Here is a 19703-nt window from a genome sequence, read left to right as displayed (position 1 = left end):
CACTTTGCTGAATTAATAGTATCTGACATCTATGTGCACACGCGCTTGTGTGTGTTTCGATCTGCGGACAAGTGATGTGCACCAATTATAAATGTGGGTTTTCGTGGCCTGAGTCACTAACTTCTTGGCTTCTGGGTCCGACCATGTCTGTGGAAATGATGGAGCGCCCGACGTTTAGGCACGTCTCGTTGCAGCCGTCTTCAAGGACGCTTAACAACTGAAGGCCTGGTGCTCTGGCGCAGGATTTATATAGAGCCATTCACAGCTATGCAAAAAAATACAAATCTAAAAGAGTAGACCCGGCGATGAAGGAAGGTACATAGTAAACAACAACAGACGAATGAGAAACCGCTCGCTCTCCTCGGTGACCTTGTCAGGTCTGGCACTTCTTGCGTCCTCCCTTCTTCTTCTTCCGGTGTCCGGACAGTGCGCTGCCCCGCCTCCGTTTCCCGCCAAGTCTGGACTTGACCTTTCACCTGGCCGGCACTTTCTCCGGCCGCTTTCTCTCCCCTACCCCGCCGGCGCCTCGCAACCCTGTTATCTGTCGGCAGACAGAGACATCACCAGGAAACAAGTAGATGATCGGCTAGCAGTATCTCTGTAGCTGAACTCGTGGTGCTCTCGTGGCTTCGAACCCAACACCTGGCCTGACTCTTCTTCATCCGCACCGAGTGGTTGGCTAAGAGGGCCGGGGCCTTATGTCATCTTGAAGGACCAATCACCGCAAGCCTCTGCGTATGACCGTGTCACTTAAAATCATAACTTTTTTCTTTCAGGTAGACATCGAAGAATACCAATTGCAGTCGTTACCGTAGTGCGACTTCCAGGAAACAATTACTCATTGTTTCGTTTCGTGGTCCCTAGCATGAGCGTTGCTCCAGGGGGGGGGGGGGCAGGGGGCCCACCCCCTGGAATTAAGAAGCCCGTCACTGAAGGGGCCCGCTTGTGCCTTCAAAATCGTGACCGAAACGAGGTGGATATACGTAAACGTCAAACCTTGTTGTCTGGAAATATTTTGTATACTTTAAAGTTTTCTACTTGTTGCATGCATATAGACCAAAATATGGACAGTATGTATACAACATACAAGTACAATGTCTAAAGATTATTTGTGTCGGTAAAAACCCACCGCAAAACTTTCGGGTCTACAGATTTGCGCCCCTGGTCCCTAGACCTCAAAACCATCGTTATCTCAAAAGTTAATATATAAATTTTATGGGCATTATAACTGCTGTAATTTTGGACAAAACTTTCAGACAGATACATAAAATATAGCTTAAAAATCTAGGTCGATTGCGTTACTGGACAAAATCTGACCAAAAGGGTAGAAATGGGGAACGTTTCCTGAAAAATATAAAAATCAAAATAAATCTCCTGAAATGAAAAAGAATATTGCATAAATGTGAAGTAATAGCACCTTTTAATATTAAGTAACAAAAACGTTTGTTAGAAAGGTTTTTTAATATCACTAACTACTTATCAATTCAAGGGGTGGAAAATATAGGCAACTAAACTAGGCACAAAAAAATTATTGCGGGAAAAAAATATTTATTAAGAAATTCGTACTGCAAGGGATGATCAAACTGAGGTTGCCGAACTGTCCTTACTTTTCTGCTAGACACAATAACGTGCCCGTTCAAAATTGTTTTAGAATATACTGAAACTTTCGTCCCAAAATGTTTTTGATAATTGCAACCGTTATCGCAAGGGGCGAATAAATTTGTTTATTGCCTCACTTATGGTAGTTTCATTGGGGTTGTGAATAGCGGCACAGCACATAAACTACCTACCTGCGCCTGGTCAGTGCCAGGCTCATTTCTGTGTTAATTTTATAGAGAATATTATAGAAATTATACGAAAATGCTGGACGCATTTTATGGGAAAATTTTGAATCATTTTAACTGAATGGAATATGTTAAAATATTTGGGAGATCCTTTTGGAATATTCGAGAGCAAGTGGGGTACTTTTTGTTTGAACTTCCAACCAAACCTACGTGCGCCTGTAGCAGTGGCTGATGCGTGGAAGGGGGGAGACAGGAGGGATGTACACCGCTGAAGTGATAGAAAAATGTTATCCGAGATCTCGGTGAAGACAGTATGTTATTTTGGGTGACGTAAAGTGATGCTTGTTGAAAATGATAATATAATGGTTCAAAACCATTGTAGATGACCTAAGTTTTTAAACAAATTTCTTATTTTAATTTTTTTTTGAATGGTCGCCCAAAATAAATTTCCGAATCCACCTCTGGCCTGTAGGTCGGGCCAGAATAAATTTAATTTTTTTTTTTTTTCAGGCATGCAGGGAAAAAAGGAAGGTTCATATAAAACAGTTATCTCCTACGTTATAGAACTCATCAGAGTATGACACTCGGAAAAAAATTTAGGGTTTCGCTTCTCCTGAATATGTAAGGAATTGATTAAGGTTCTGTCATCACCAAGTCGAATATTTGGCACGGTTTGATAGGTTTGGCCTGGCGGCGAGGGCTCCTAAATGGCGGGTCAAAGGTTTCGGGTTCAGTTCCGAAGAATTTTCACTTGTGAAAATCTGGCCAGGACTGGAAGTTGTGTCGTCCCTTCACTTCCACACGGCGAGAGGCAATGGCAACCCACCATGCAAAGATAACCTCATATTCGTCACGGCTTCCTGCACAGAGACGTCTTGGCTCATGTTTTGAGATAAGCAATCAGAACTCATTGCATACTTACTTATTTACAATTTGCAAGTGCCTGCCAACAGTCGAAGCCTTTAAGAGGCCGGCACTCAACAAACAATACCATAAAGTACACAGGAAAGCATAGAGCTAACACAAGCATGTAAAGCAAACACGAAGCATATTACAAGGACCAAGCACAATCATTACAAAAAAAGTGTGTATATATTGTTAAATATATTGTCATTTATTTTTTCTTCACCATATATATGAACTAAAAATGTATTAAACTACAATTTTGCGTTTTGAAAAAGAGTTCAGATGTTTTAAGCAAACATTAAAATTTTCTGCGCAATGTTTTGTCAGCTCATGGCTTCTATAAGTTTTTCGGGAGAACTGAGTGGTTCTTTGTTGAACAGGAGGAACTCTAAGTCCAATGTTTTCAAAAGTTCTGAGCTGTAGTAAACACTTGAAAAATAATTATTGAAATACAGCATGTGTCATCTTTCTTCTAAAATACAATAATAATGATAATAATAAAAATAAACGCGCGCTTGCGTCGGTGGAGGGGAGTCGTGGAGCCGTGACCTTGTTCCGGGAAAGTGCTCTCAAGGTCGAGCGCAGCTCGGGACCTGATTGGAGCGACGCTTTCGTCCGCACCAGCCAACGCGAACTGAACGGGTTTTCACTTCAAAACACGTCTCCTTCAGGTATCTTGCTAGAGGTAATCTGTCACGAATTGACTCTGTTATGGTGTGTGCCACGTGACTTGTCTCAATCTTGACAGTTTTCAAAAAATTGCCCCAACGGTCTAGTAATCCTTCTGCCGTTGTTGTTCGGTCAACTGTGTTTGTAAATACTTATCGTCATCGGGTTCTCAAGTTGACAGTTGGAAAACGGGTACCACCGGTACTACTTTTGACAACTCCCAAACTCGAGTCGACTTGCGTGCCACTGACTTAACGAGATTGTAATTGGGTTCCGGTCCAGGAATTAATTTTTGGCGTTGGAGGCCTCAAGGCAAAGGAGAGTTAAATGCGATGCTGGCTGAAGCATCTCATACCTCATGGCCTCTATGCGCAAGGAAATAAGCTGGTGGGAAATATTTTTTTTACCGGTGACGCGTTTCTAAGACAGCTAAATAGAAATCACGTTGCTCTGCGATCCCCTAAACGCAAGGAAAGGCCGCCCTAAACACTGGTTTCAACCATGTTCACTGTCCAAAACAGAAAAAAAAACCTTGTATGTTGTATTGTAAACATTCTTGAATGCTATTCGCAATACTCATTAAGATAAAATGTTGATTGGTTTTTGCATTAAAGGTTTCTCACATACGCTTTACTAACTGTTTGGTGATCCAACGAGGCAAAGACCTTGCATTAACATTTTTGAATACCTTATTTACTTTCTTCGGCAGCTGTGATTGCTGTGACTTCACGCTCGTTTGGCGAGGTGAAAGTCGGCAAATCAATCCTCCCTTCCTCCCTCTTCCTACAGACAACAATCGTCCTGCTGTTGAGCTCATTGGCTTTGAAGTCTCCAGAGTGCTCATTACATACAATTATATAATATGAATAAAAACATTTATTGTTCAAACTTGTTACATAGTTAGTTTTTAAAGTTACATCTGTCATTCAGGATACTTCTCACAAGTAGAACTGAATGGAATAACGAACTAATAATTTTTTTTATTTCAGAATAATGATCAATATTACAGAATACGGCATAACATACTTTTTTTCTTTAAAATTATTTAACTTTCAAGAAATTTTGAATCTATATAAAAACACGTATTTCCCCTCCGAAATTTGAAACCTATGTGAACTAAAATAATTTCTGACAGTAACAGTGAGTAGGATTAGTTGTATATAAAAAAATTGATATGGTTTTATATCCACCTGGAAATTATGGAAAACAAGTACACTCATTTCGTAATAACCGACGATTTTGAAAGAATTAGTGAAAAAATGATTCTGGTAGAATATGCATATTACAGTAAAATACATTGGTCACAAATTTTTTATAAATTATTGGAATACAATTGGTCGAGCAAATTTAAGCGGTGTAGCCAAGGCTTAATACGTAACGTAACTAAGTGATAGGCTTCAAAACATGTTTCTCAGAAATTCCTTTGATGTAGGTAACTTTTCGTGTAACGCCAAAAACGTAGGCTACACTTGTTTCCAAAGGACGGTACCTGAGCAGCACCACTCAAGAATGAATAGTCCCAGAAATAAATTATAGGTGTTTGAAGTGCACTGTAAACGGCAGGGTATTGCATCTCCCCGTCGACGCGTGGACCAGCAACCCACGTGACAGCAGCGCACGAGTGGTTGCCTACCTTTCAACCTTAGGAAAATAAGATGCCTACCTTCGAGGCGTTGCCGAACGTTATTTCTGATATATGTCTGTCATAACGATTCGTTTTCGACTCCCGGACATTATTAAAAAAACGGCGCATGGCCGTTACAAGAGTTACAAGAAAAATTTTACAGACAGAGGGATGCGAAATTTGTAGAGCACACAAGCACGAGTGCACAAGCATGCAAATATACAAGCTTTTAGATGAGTGTAAAAACTTGCTAGTATACAAGCCTATAGGCGAGTGAAGGCTTGCAAGCATTCAAGCGTATATGCGAGTATACAACCGTACAAGTATAAAAGCGTATAGGCGAGTGTATAAGAGTGCAAGTATACGAGCATATAGGCGAGTGTACAAGTGTGAAAGTATACAAGCACATAAGCGAGTGTGCAAACGTGCAAGTAAACAAGTTTATAGACGAGTGTACAAGCGTTAAAGTATACAAGCTTATATGCGAGTGTACACGCGTGCAAGTATACGAGGGTGTACGCGAGTTTACATGCATGAAGGTATGTGAGAATGATTGTAAGTATCCGAGTATATGAGTTAGTAAGTATACCTGTACACATGTAAGCAATTGTGTTGTAATGCAAACATGCTATGGAGCGTTGCTGCTGACATCTGTGTTTTCGACTTAAATTTGTTACACAATGGAGGTATACACTAGAGGTTCACATTTGTAACAAACATGGAAATGAACAATCCGCAAAGAGTCTTGTCTGACTCCCCCTCTTTCCTTTAGGTCGTGCCACTCCTTAACGTTGTATGTCGTCACTCTCTGATGAGTCATCGCGTCGACGTGCCCCACCGGCTGTTTATAGGTTTCCCTTCAAAAACAAACATGTAGGCCTACTTGTGATACTAGCACCTACTATTTCCCCTCCACTCCTGCCCCCAAAGAATATGTCTAGCGAATATTGTCAAGTGTCAAGTTATATACGTTATAATTTCGTGTACAATTTTAGCTTGTGACTGGACGCGTGTGTGATCCGACAGAGACTCGATCCCTGACACCTCACTTGCACTGAGTCAGGGACAGTCGTAGCCCTATAACCTGGAGCTCCCGTCAACTTAACCCGTAAGTCACACTTTGGCAATTACTTACATACAATTTTTGACGTGACAACGTCTAATAAATCGATCAACGCTGGCTGCACGCACGAAAAAGTATCCCGTTACGCTGTGTCCCGTTACACTCATTGTTCCGTTACGCTGTGTCCCGTTACGATCATTGTTCCGTTACACTGTGTTCCGTTACGCTGTCGGCGAGTGCAGTAATAATAGGTTATGTTACGATTGACTAAAAAATTATGGTGATTGATGGTAAATTCTATCATAAATACATAAAATATCCACAAAAGTTCAGTTAAAATAAAAAAAATTGGTGGTCTGTAAAGTTGGTTTACGGACGATAGTTTAACATGACAACGTCATAACAAAACATTGATGAAATGATTGCATACTTTTATGAATAAAATTGAATCATTTTTATTGAATTATCACTATTTTGTATGGATACAAAGAAGGAGTGAAATGAAATCTACAATAAAATTGATAAATTTACTTTTATTTGCACTCTTTAATTCAAATATGTTTATTACTTTAACGAAGAGATTATTTTAACTTTAACTTTAATACATGTTTGCTATTTAACTTCTTCCAATCTGTGTTATTCTGTTAAGGATAGGACGATGATAGGAAAAGTAGGAAACGAATGGGAGTGCTTCAAGGATGATGTGAAGGAAAATGGCTTACCCAACACCAAGATGCAGTAAAAAATAATATATTTGCGCCACGGACTCTGCAGCAATGCTAGGAGGAACGGGTTAGCAAAGAGCAATGAAAATGTTACATTGAAATGCATGAAAACAGAACTACGCCACGGACTCGGTCGCAATGCTAGGAGGTTCAGGTTAGCAAAGAGCAATATAATATGAGCGTAACGGGACACAGAGAAACGGCCAATGTGCGTAACGGGACACTTTTTCGTGCGTTCAGCCGGCGTTCATAGATTTATTAGACGTTGCCACGTCAAAAAAATGATTCAATTTTATTCATAAAATATGCAATCATTTCATCAATGTTTTGTTATGACGTTGTCACGTTAAACTATCGTCCGTAAACCGACTTTACAGACCACCAATTTTTTTTTATTTTAACTGAACTTTTGTGGATATGTTATGTATTTATGATAGAATTTATTACAAGTATATAAAATTATAATAAAATATATTAGTGTAATTGCCATAAAGTATGATGTCGAGTATAATGTACGCCGTGATCCAAACATTTCAGGTTTGATAATCTCCATGTATCATTTATATATAAATTGCCCACTTTTGCGAAAGAATGGACTGCAATGCCTCTGTGCATACAAGTGTGATTAAAAACCCCACGAAAGACGATTAGGCTGAGAAATATTGTAATTATCGAGTGCCAAGTAGAAGGAGCGACAGCCATTGAAGAGTTGACCGGAACTCCGGTAACCAATGAGCTGTGAAGTTTAACCTCGGGAGTAAATATAGAAAAAAATCGTAGTACCCTATTTATAGTGAAAAACAATAGTTATAGTGAGCGCGTCTTACATTGCCGTGTACTAGACGCCGAAAACATAGCATTCCCACCGTTGATTCGCATAATGCGCTCACTAGGGAAACGGAATGCTTCCCGGGCGTGAGTGTTCTTGCCCCGGTGCAGGGAACGGATCTCGGGGTCGCGCCACGCGATGTGGAGGGAGAGCGGGACGAAGAGGGACATGCCGTGATGGACGAGACCGGAGAGAGCACAGCCAGGAAGACCGAGCGAGAACTGGGTCCATCGAGTGGGACATCGCTCGAGCGACCAGTCACCGTCCTACGGGTAGTCGATGATAGCTCGAGGACGGCGAACAAAAATAAACTTGTTTCCGACCTCGAAGTTCATATTCCTAGTAGTTATATAAATAGAAGGGCCTCCGAGCGCAGGAGTCGGAGTGAGGAGCTGTGGCCGATGTCCTCCATCTTGGATTGTGACGTCACGGCGTCCATATTAGTGTCAAATTTCCTCATAATTCTTCAGAAATGACTCAATAATCCTCAAAATTGCGAGAAATTTCCCTGTTTCCGGGGAGGAAGAGCCAAATTTACTCGGAGAGAGGGCAGTTTTCCTCAAAGTGGGGCCGTTTTTCCTCAAAATACCCAGCAGAGATAATGCATTGTTTATACTATTAATAAATATATATCTGATAGAGTTTTATACCAGTTTTTTTACAACGTTGTAATAAACAATAACTAGGGAAGTTTTTAAAAGCATTTTAACGTCTTGAACGCCATTAGTTCTTTTTAATTAAGTTAAAGTGTACCGTTTTGCCAATTTATCACGATTTTTTTGACTTTATGATTTCAGAACAAATTCTGTAGTCGTTCTTTGCATCTAACACTGCCTTGCATAGACGAAGGAGGCATTAGGGACTATACGTAAATAAAATATCAATTTTTAAACACACGACACAAAAGCTATAGGGATTAAGAAGTCAAATTTAGGTACAACTTAAAAAAACCTAGGGCCTTTTTGCTTAATAAGTATTTTATAAATGGGTCCACTAACACCCCCGTTAAGTTTATCTAAACCTCTACTAATCACTCCGTATAACTTAAGTTATACAAATTTGGAGTCCAACAAATTTTTTTGGCGTCGACCTATGTACTATATATATTATATATACTTTGTATAGTATATATACTTTGTATAGTATATATACTATATATAGTATATATATGCACACACACCTAAGCTTACAAGTTACTTTATGGATGAGAGACCATTTTAAAAAGTAATAATCTAACTGATAATACATTTACTACGTCAGCTAGATGCACTACCAAATAATTTTCATTAAATTTAATACACGAATCATAACAATAAAGCTTTAATTAATTATATAGGCTTATTTTTTGAGCTAACAGTTGATTTATTGTAATCATTATGTGATAAAATAAAGTTAGCATCACTTTGCTTTTTGAATAACATATTTAACTGATAGGCTATCACATTAACAAAAACATTTATCCATTGTGTTATAATGCATAAAACCACTTATAGGGATTATTATTTTGTAAATAATGGAGGAATTGATAATTCAATATTTTAACATATTTACCAAATTACTCTATACAATTTCGAGTATAACCTCTGAGTTTTTGTTTAATATTGTTTAATTAACTTCTTGGATGGATACTTTAACTTTGATTTTCAAGTTTTTTTATTAGCCAATTAAAAGTCTCCTTTTTAATTTTATATTTTGTGAATTTTAATTTTATGACTCAATAATATCAGCAGAATACTCCTTATAGATGATCAAATTTGATTCAGGTATGATTTTGATACTGTTTTAAAGTTATTTTTGATCTAAAGCTTTGTAATAAAATAATTTGTGATTACATACTAAATTTGTAAGAGCTGTGTTGATTGGTCAGTACATACCAGGAAGAGTTTTATATATAAGAGAGCGTTTGTTTGGAAGCTTTAATTCTAGTTCGACGATTTCTAGATTTTGGAATCTTTACTTCGGAGAAACTATATTGAGTTCCACATTTTAAGGACAATTTTATTCGTGATAATTTTTTTGTTGAGATATACGGAACTAGAATCGAAATTTTAGTTAATCGTCACCAAGTTAACTTTTTTTTCGACGTGGGCGTTGATTTCATCGTGATAAGTTAAGACCAGGCTAAACCATGAAATGAGGCCTAAACTTCGTTCTGAACAGTCGACAAAAATTATTATTTGAAAGAACTCATCTGGAAGTGCGTGATGCATACGAAGTCGATTAAAGGACAATAACCTTACATCATCCTGAAGATATGATTACGTCGAGTCCACCCATCGAGGTTTTAGTCTTGTCTGCTAAATCCGAGTGGAAGCCCACGTTTACAGCTGATTGAAACAGTCGCTGTTCCGTAAATACAATTTGCTGTCTACTTCTACGTCCCGAACTATTGAGCTTCGTTGCAGATCTTCTCAGAAAGTATTTAAATAACGATCGTCAACTTGATGGAATAGCAAGACCTGGCAAACTGATGAAAGTCTCTAAAATAGGTAATGTTGGTTGAAACTGGAATGTACTGTGTTGATACTATTGAGAATGTGTGTGCAGTCCATTAACAGTTATCCAATTAGTTTCTTCATTATAATCATTTTAATTGGATGAATTCCGAGCTTTACCTTAACTTTAGATTCACAATTTTTACTGTTTTTCATTTCCAGAGGTATCCCTGGTAACAGATGATACATGTTTTGCCATAACCCTGTTGATTGAGCTACCAACATTATTTTGATTTTAACTTTGTGTTCTGAGATTTAGTGTGATTGAATATATACAATTTGCGATAAGACATTTCAGTCAAAGTGTTGAAACTTCAGTGGTTTCAGATGACATAAGTAGTATACGAATGGCGGAGCTGAAACAGGCGTCAGGCTGTGGTGTGTGGTGTCGGTGTCCGCCATCTTGGATTGTGACGTCACGGCGGCCATTTTTGACTCAAAATTCCTCAAAATGACTCAAAATTTCCCGTTTTCGAGGGGAAATTTCCCGTTTTCGAGGGAAAAATTCCAGTTTCGAGGAAAAATTAGGATTTCGAAAAACCACAAATGTCTTTTGCCTTAGAAAGAACACAAATTCCTGATATAGGCTTAAGCATCCTTAACTACAGCCTCTGATAAGCCTCTTTGAGGATTATGACGTCACCGTTGCAATTTTCGTTACGCCCGCCATCTTGAAAATCCGCAATTTTTATGTTAGAAAATCGGGAAATTTTTTAAAAATCATTAAAAAAATTATTTGATCGAATTAAATAAAAATCTTAAAAACCACTGTTGCAGTTATCGTTACGGTCGCCATCTTGGATTATATAAATTTTACATATTTCGTTACACCCGCCATCTTGGTTGAGCACCATGTCATTCTTACACTTTATGTTTCGACAACCATATTGGATCCTATTCATGTTGCTATTATCGTTATGGTCGCCATCTTAAAATTTAGACGCCATCTTGAAAATCCGTAATTTTAATGCTAGAGATTCGGGAAAAAATTAAAAAAATCATAAAAAAAATTAACTAATCGAATTAAATAATAAAAAAAATTTTAAAACCACCGTTGCACTTTTTCGTGACGGCCACCATCTTGAAATCACCCGCTGGAGGTCACCATCTTGTTTTCGTCCGCTAGAGTGTGCTGATACCATGTTGGTATAATTATCTGGTCACCATACCTTTGTCCTCAACTGTTGACATTGAACTTTGACCTTGACCTTGAACTTTGAAATTGACCTTGAACTTTGACCTTGGCCTTGAACTTTGACCTTGACCTTGAAATTTGACATTGACCTTGAAATTTGACCTTGACCTTGAAATTTAAACTTGACCTTGAAATATGACCTTGACCTTGAAATTTGACTTTGTCCTTGAAATTTGACTTTGTCCGTGTCGTCCATCATGGATCCGTCATTTTATGTTTAGTACATGCTACCAGGAGCTACCGCCTGCTAGTGGTCATTGCCTCCATCTTGTTTTCGTCTGATGGAGGACGCCATCTTGTGAGTACTCATCTTACCATCATGCTAGTTTTATTCTAACCCGATACAGTGCAGTAATCATTTAATACTGAGGTGCCCACCATCTTGGAAATTCGTAATAACTAACACATAAATTCGGAAAAAATTCCAAAAGTCTCCGAAAAAATCAATTATTAATTTACAAATTGAATCGATGGATTCGTGTCCACGGTTCGATTCTTGACCAGAGACAGTTGTAACTAATTATTAAATAAATTTTAGATTCTCTTTTCCATTACCTTTCGAGGAGTTTATTGTCCATTCACTCCTAAATTCAGCTAAAAAATCACCCATTCAAGTAATGATTGATTCGATACTTGGTTCGATCTATGGTCGAAGCTAAAAATAAATTTTATTTAAATACCAGATAAGTGTAAGGTTCGGGAAATAAAACACCGCAAGTTCTTTTACAAACATAATATTTATTACATCATTTCTATTCTACTACAGGATCACTTGCGAAAGCCAGCAATCTTATAAACATTTAACCCTGCATAGGCGTGAAATGACTAATTCTTAGCTCCAATCGGTTTATACTAGACAGAGACCAACCAGAACCTTTACTAACATAGTTCTCCTCTTCTTGACAGAGTTTCTGGATACCGTTTTTAACAGTTTGCTTCACATCGTCAGAACTGTAAATTACTGCAGCCGATGTCTTGAATGCACATTTCTTCAATTTGTCATCAGTAGTATGTAAATGGGCATACGGCGCCAGGGTCCAGGGTGAGGAGCCGAGGAGCCGGTCCGCCATCTTGGATTGTGACGTCACGGCGGCCATCTTGGATGGTTGTGACCTTGACCTTTGACCTTGACCTTGAATTTGATCCTCAAAAATCGCCAAAATCCACCAAAATTGGGCAAAATTTCTCAAAATTCGCCAAAATTTCTATTTCTGTGGAAAAAAATTCCGCCAAAAATTCTCAAAAAATTCCTCAATTCAAAAATCAGGATTTCGAAAATCCTCAAAAGTCGTTTTGCCCTAGAAAGAACCCTAATTCCTAAAAGCGGCTTAAAACTCCTAAGAGCTAGCCGCTCTAAGCCGCCGAGGTCATGACCTTGAAAACTAGGATGCCATGGCAGCCATTTTGAATGATGACGTCACCGTTGCAATTTTTGTTACAGTCGCCATCTTTAACTTTTTTATTTATTATCCGAGTTTAATGAAATTTTTTTTAAATTTATAAAAAAAAATGAAAATAATAAAATTTTAATAAAATATTTATAAAAAATATACTCTTACGACACGGAGTTCGGAGTCCTCGGTTCGAACCCGACGAGTGCAAAAAAAAATTAAAAATGGCGACAGGCTCCTTCCTTAATGGTGGCTGCAGGCAGACTGACTCCCACCACTTTTTTTAAAGCATATATATCGTCACCTAGTATGACGTCATGTCCGCCATCTTGTCTTCGTTGCTGGAGACCACCATCTTGTTTTCGTCGGCGAGAGTGCGCTGACGCCATGTTAGTTTAGTTCTTATCCGCTAGAGTGCAGTAATCATTTATTACTGTGACACCCGCCATCTTGAAATTTGGACGTCATCTTAAAAATCCGTAATTATTTAGCTAGAAATTCGGGCAAAGTTCCAAAATTCATTAAATAAATCACTCATTAATTTACATATTGATTCGATCCGCTCCTGTCCTTGGTTCGATACCAGATCGATGCAATAATGTTTAATTTTATGTAAAAAATAATAATTTCAATATACCATGTTCAACATTCGTAAAGAGTCTCTAAATCCTCTATGACCATCATCCTATCAGACATCAAGACCACCATATTGGAAATTCGTAATTTTTATGCTAGAGATGCGGGAAAAAGTTCAAAATTCATTAAATAAATTGACAATAAATATACTGATTCAATAGATCGACAAAGGTTCTTGGTTCGATCCCTGGCCGATAAAAAAAAAACTTTAATATTTTAAAAAAGTACCACAAAAGTGACAGGTTTGAGAAAATAAAAACACCACAAGTTCTTTTAAAAAAAACTTTTATTACATACATACTACACTACTACAAGTACAAAAAAAATACACAGACAAATTACTAAAGTTTTGTGGATTTCTCGATTCAAACAGTCTTCTTGTTGTATGGTACTACAATTGTGTATTACATAATCCCGTAATTTCAAGTTTTTGATCTTCTCACAGTACGTGCAGTCGGGTGATGGAACACCGCTGGATGCTCCTTCCTTCATCAATGCCACTGGAACTGTTCACAACCATTGTAACACTGCTTACATGTTAACTTCTGAAGCCTTTGAGGTCTGCGGAAGATGTTGCACTCGTCGAAATCTCCTGCTGTGCTGAGAGAGCAGGTGTAGCTGTAGACGTCGTTGTCATCGTGCTCTGCACTGATGATGGTAGACCTTCGATCCAGGTTGGTATATATAGTGGTAATGATGCCATCGAGTTCTCAAGAATAGCTAGATACCGGTCTAATTATGTTATACAAGTCTAACTATCCGATCCGTTCATTACCGCAGCCAGAGACGGACTGAAGTCCATATCACCAGGGTCTCACTTATATAGACTCATCAGTCGGTACAACACATGAGTCAAAACAAGAACCATGTTCATTATACTCGCACTTAACTTTCTCGGAGCATTTTTTATAATGAAGATGTAAGCTATCAAGACGTGAAATTAGTTTTTTGCACTTATTGCACTGAAATTGTATTCTTTTAACATTATTAGAACAACTGCTTCTTTCATGTCTGCGAGCATTTGAGGTGATAGTAAATGATGCGTCACAGTATTTGCACTGACGCAATGTATGCTCTTCATTAGTTGAAGAATCCATTGCTAACGATGAAACTTCGAATGATGGTGGTATCACATATGTTGAAATCTCCTCCAATGTTGACGCCGTCGTTGCCAACGGGATCTGCACCTTCTCCATCGTAGCTGTCGTCAAGGTTCCCGTAGACGATGGTACAACTTCCGAGTTCGACGTTAAAGACGGTAAAGATACCATCGAGGTCTCAAGAACAGCTAATTGACACGACTTATGCACCAGAAGAAACAAACTAGGTGATCCTTACACCGCCGACGTCAGTAACATTCTGAGCGTCCTGCTGTCTAGGACTCGCTTATATACATGCACCGTATGGAATAATACGCTAGTCAAATCAAGAACCATCTACAATAATACTAGAGTCAAATCTACAAATCAAAAAAGAGGATCATTTGATCGAAAAAAAAATTCGATCTCTCCAATATACGCCAGGCTCCAAGAGCTACAATTCACGTCATCAGATCCATCTACATTTTGCTCCTATGCTTCAATTGACCATTAGCTGCAAGTGCTCCAACAGCTCCATCAGCTTCAACACGTAATGTACGCAATGTACGCGCAATACATGCAATTTACACGCAATAAATGTAATGATTACACAGTACACACAGGAAACGGAACGTACACACAGTACACACAGGAAACTAAACGGACACACAGTACACACAGGAAACTAAACGTACACACAGTACACACAGGAAACGGAACGTACACACAGTACACACAGGAAACGGAACGCACACACAGTACACACAGTACACACAGAAAACGGAACGTACACACAGTACACACAGGATACGTAATGATCACACATACAGTAGCGGAAACACACACACAGGCTTAGTTGGAAATCAGAATACAAGAAATAAAAACATTAAATTTTTACCTTCAATATTTTATTACTTCTCAACATTACACAAATACAAGTAAAAGAAGCCATTATTGTATGTAGCCAGCTTTACTCAGTTCTTTGAGTATGAAGGATATTTCTTTGATGCATGGATAGTTTCCTGCACAAAGCGAGCCATGTAGAAGTCTTAGCCGGTCAACCAATATGTTTGGATCTTTCCATGATGTGTAATCAATTTCTTCTACCACCATCTTATGTGCTTGTTTATTATAAATACTTTTAATATCACAATCGTCCCAGTGATCATAATAAGCATTATCAGATTTATTTATTATAACACGACGTTTTCATCGTTTCGGTCTCAGGACATCGCCACATTCTTCGATCTTGTCAGCTCTAGGTGCTTCATCACAGTCTATGCCTTTGTGAACAGCCTCAGAGTCACTGTAACAATCACTGTAGAAGACATCCTCTTCACCCAGATTACCGTATGAATTCGCTGTCGATGATGTCGAAGTGTCTTCATCGACTTCATGCTTCCTTTTTAGGAGACCATCATTTTTACAAAGAATGGAGGATCTACTGAATATAGGCTTGAATGTATTCTCACTTTTCACGGTGTTGATACTTCCATTAGTTTCAGTCTTCCCGGAGCCATTAGCTTCCTTCAATTTATGTTCTTCCTCACGATCGGGTGAGCTAATACCATCACGCTCAGGACAAGGAAAATTATTGACGTAATACAGATCACTCTTCTTTAGTCTAGTGGATCCATCGGTGTCCTCTATGCCGTAAGTAGTCTTGACTTTACATGTTCTATCATGTCTTTTTAAGCTGTCAATTCGTGTTAACAACCTGCTACAACGATTACAGCTTCATGTTGCGTAGTGGGTTTCTAGCACAATCATCCTTCTCATGACGTCTAGCATTCCTTCCCATGACAAAATCCTTGCCGCAGTATCTACAGCGGCTTTCTTCCGATTCAGCTGTAGATAACAAACCATGATCTATGGTAGCTTATGTGACTAATGTTAGATACAAACTGTCAGTTTTCTCCAATTGGAAACCATTTCTTAAATATAATTTTTTAAATATTTCATCAGCAAGAGTTAAGTTATCTAATGCAAAGCAAATTGATGCAAGTAGTTCTGGCTGTCATCAACATATGTCGCCACGTGTTGCTTGCAGGTAAATAATATCTATTTCAATAATGCGGGATGCGGAATGCTCACTATCGATCGCAAAGGAAGATTGGCTTCGCTAGACTCCGAGGAGAAGAAAGTTCGTCCTTCATGTTAGTGCTTCTTAGATTTCTCAGAGATTATTATTATTCGATTGAGTAATTTTTTGATATTCCAACTGATAAAAAAATATTACAAGTGTTGATTAAGTAGCAGAAGTTCACTAATTAAATGCAACCTTGAATAAAAATGACATGCCTCATTAAGTAAAAAAATCCTTCATGCAGAGATCAATTTCTCGTTATCTTTAAAAGATTTGTGCAATGGGAGTGCATGACTTGATGTAAGTTTTTGGACATACGCCATTGCTAAGAACTTTTTCTGTTGAAGAAAAACTAATAAATAAAATAAATAAATAAAAATAAAAATAAAAATACTCAAAAAAAGATACAAAAAACACACAAAATTAAGCAAACAATTGCTGTTGTCAACAAGGATATGAACACCACAAAATATTCCGAAACAGGAATATGGTCAGCAAACAAAGAAAAAACAAAGAAAAATGTACTAAGAGAACGAAAAAATCCCCACAAATGATGACAACACAAAAATATTGAAACTCAAAATAATTCAGCACAACAGTTGAAGCGAGACAAAAAACATGACAAAACGAAAAAACAAACAAATACAATAGTTTTACCTAAACAGAAACAAGTGACGTTTCGGGAACTGCTATCTGCTCCCGTCCTCAGGCAGAGACGCACATGGTACGGAAACACAGGTGCGACTGAGAAGGGGCTGGAAAATGAGGGTATTTATCAGAGAAAGGGCTACATCTTGCTCAGCCAATGACAGACGAGCTGTCTCCCCATTGGCTGTGCACCATGTAGTTAAAGCGGATTGGTTATGGTGGGTTGAGTATTGGCTATTGTTTTGTGCTGCAGGGATGTTTCTCTCTTTATCAAAGGGATCCACATATTTTTTAATTCAATGCTCTGCTGGCTGAAAATATTTTTATTGCTAATAATGAAGGCTGATTCTTTGATTTTCCTTTTTATTTTATCGGATTCCTGTATGAGTGGTGTGGAGTCTTCCCAGAGAATTTTGTGGCTATTTTCCCATGTATGTTCAGCAAGTCTGGATTTTAGGGTTTCACCCTTCTTGCAGTTGTTTTTGTGTTCTTTGATTCAGGTGGATAGAGCTCTGCCAGTTTCACCTATGTACATGTGGCCACATTCACAGGGGATTTGATACACACAGTTGTGAGTTTGTAATTTTTTTCAAACTCACAACTGTGTGTATCAAATCCCCTGTGAATGTGGCCACATGTACATAGGTGAAACTGGCAGAGCTCTATCCACCCGAATCAAAGAACACAAAAACAACTGCAAGAAGGGTGAAACCCTAAAATCCAGACTTGCTGAACATACATGGGAAAATAGCCACAAAATTCTCTGGGAAGACTCCACACCACTCATACAGGAATCCGATAAAATAAAAAGGAAAATCAAAGAATCAGCCTTCATTATTAGCAATAAAAATATTTTCAGCCAGCAGAGCATTGAATTAAAAAATATGTGGATCCCTTTGATAAAGAGAGAAACATCCCTGCAGCACAAAACAATAGCCAATACTCAACCCACCATAACCAATCCGCTTTAACTACATGGTGCACAGCCAATGGGGAGACAGCTCGTCTGTCATTGGCTGAGCAAGATGTAGCCCTTTCTCTGATAAATACCCTCATTTTCCAGCCCCTTCTCAGTCGCACCTGTGTTTCCGTACCATGTGCGTCTCTGCCTGAGGACGGGAGCAGATAGCAGTTCCCGAAACGTCGCTTGTTTCTGTTTAGGTAAAACTATTGTATTTGTTTGTTTTTTCGTTTTGTCATGTTTTTTGTCTCGCTTCAACTGTTGTGCTGAATTATTTTGAGTTTCAATATTTTTGTGTTGTCATCATTTGTGGGGATTTTTTCGTTCTCTTAGTACATTTTTCTTTGTTTTTTCTTTGTTTGCTGACCATATTCCTGTTTCGGAATATTTTGTGGTGTTCATATCCTTGTTGACAACAGCAATTGTTTGCTTAATTTTGTGTGTTTTTTGTATCTTTTTTTGAGTATTTTTATTTTTATTTTTATTTATTTATTTTATTTATTAGTTTTTCTTCAACAGAAAAAGTTCTTAGCAATGGCGTATGTCCAAAAACTTACATCAAGTCATCAATTTCTCATCAGTAACCAGAAGCACTCGGAGAAAACCATCAGATGTCTAGTCGGGAATAATCAGAAGCACCCAGAGAAAACCATCAAAATATGTCAAGAATAATCAGGAGCACACGGAGAAATCCACCATAATATTGTCAAGAATAAACGGGAGCACACGGAGAAAACCACCATAATATTGACAAGAATAATCGGAAGCACACGGAGAAAACCGCCACAAGTTTTCTTTGATATCATAAAATACAAAAAAAATAAATAAAAAAATAATAAAAACGAAAAAAAATTCAAACATTCTGGCTTGTACTAGAACTCTAACTTTGCACATCAAAGTGAAGTTCACAAGCTAGCAGAATGTTTGAATTTTTTTTCGTTTTTATTATTTTTTTATTAATTTTTTTTTGTATTTAATGATATCAAAGAAAACTTGTGGCGGTTTTCTCCGTGTGCTTCCGATTATTCTTGTCAATATTATGGTGGTTTTCTCCGTGTGCTCCCGTTTATTCTTGACAATATTATGGTGGATTTCTCCGTGTGCTCCTGATTATTCTTGACATATTTTGATGGTTTTCTCTGGGTGCTTCTGATTATTCCCGACTAGACATCTGATGGTTTTCTCCGAGTGCTTCTGGTTACTGATGAGAAATTGATCTCTGCATGAAGGAATTTTTTACTTAATGAGGCATGTCATTTTTATTCAAGGTTGCATTTAATTAGTGAACTTCTGCTACTTAATCAACACTTGTAATATTTTTTTATCAGGTGGAATATTAAAAAATTACTCAATCGAATAATAATAATCTCTGAGAAATCTAAGAAGCACTAACAGGAAGGACGAACTTTCTTCTCCTCGGAGTCTAGCGAAGCCAATCTTCCTTTGCGATCGATAGTGAGCATTCCGCATCCCGCATTATTGAAATAGATATTATTTACCTGCAAGCAACACGTGGCGACATCTGTTGATGACAGCCAGAACTACTTGCATCAATTTGCTTTGCATTAGATAACTTAACTCTCGCTGATGAAATATTTAAAAAATTATATTT

This window comes from Bacillus rossius, chromosome 1 (genome assembly GCF_032445375.1).
Source record: "Bacillus rossius redtenbacheri isolate Brsri chromosome 1, Brsri_v3, whole genome shotgun sequence".
Taxonomy (NCBI): Eukaryota; Metazoa; Arthropoda; class Insecta; order Phasmatodea; family Bacillidae; genus Bacillus; species Bacillus rossius.
This window is presented reverse-complemented; position numbering follows the sequence as displayed.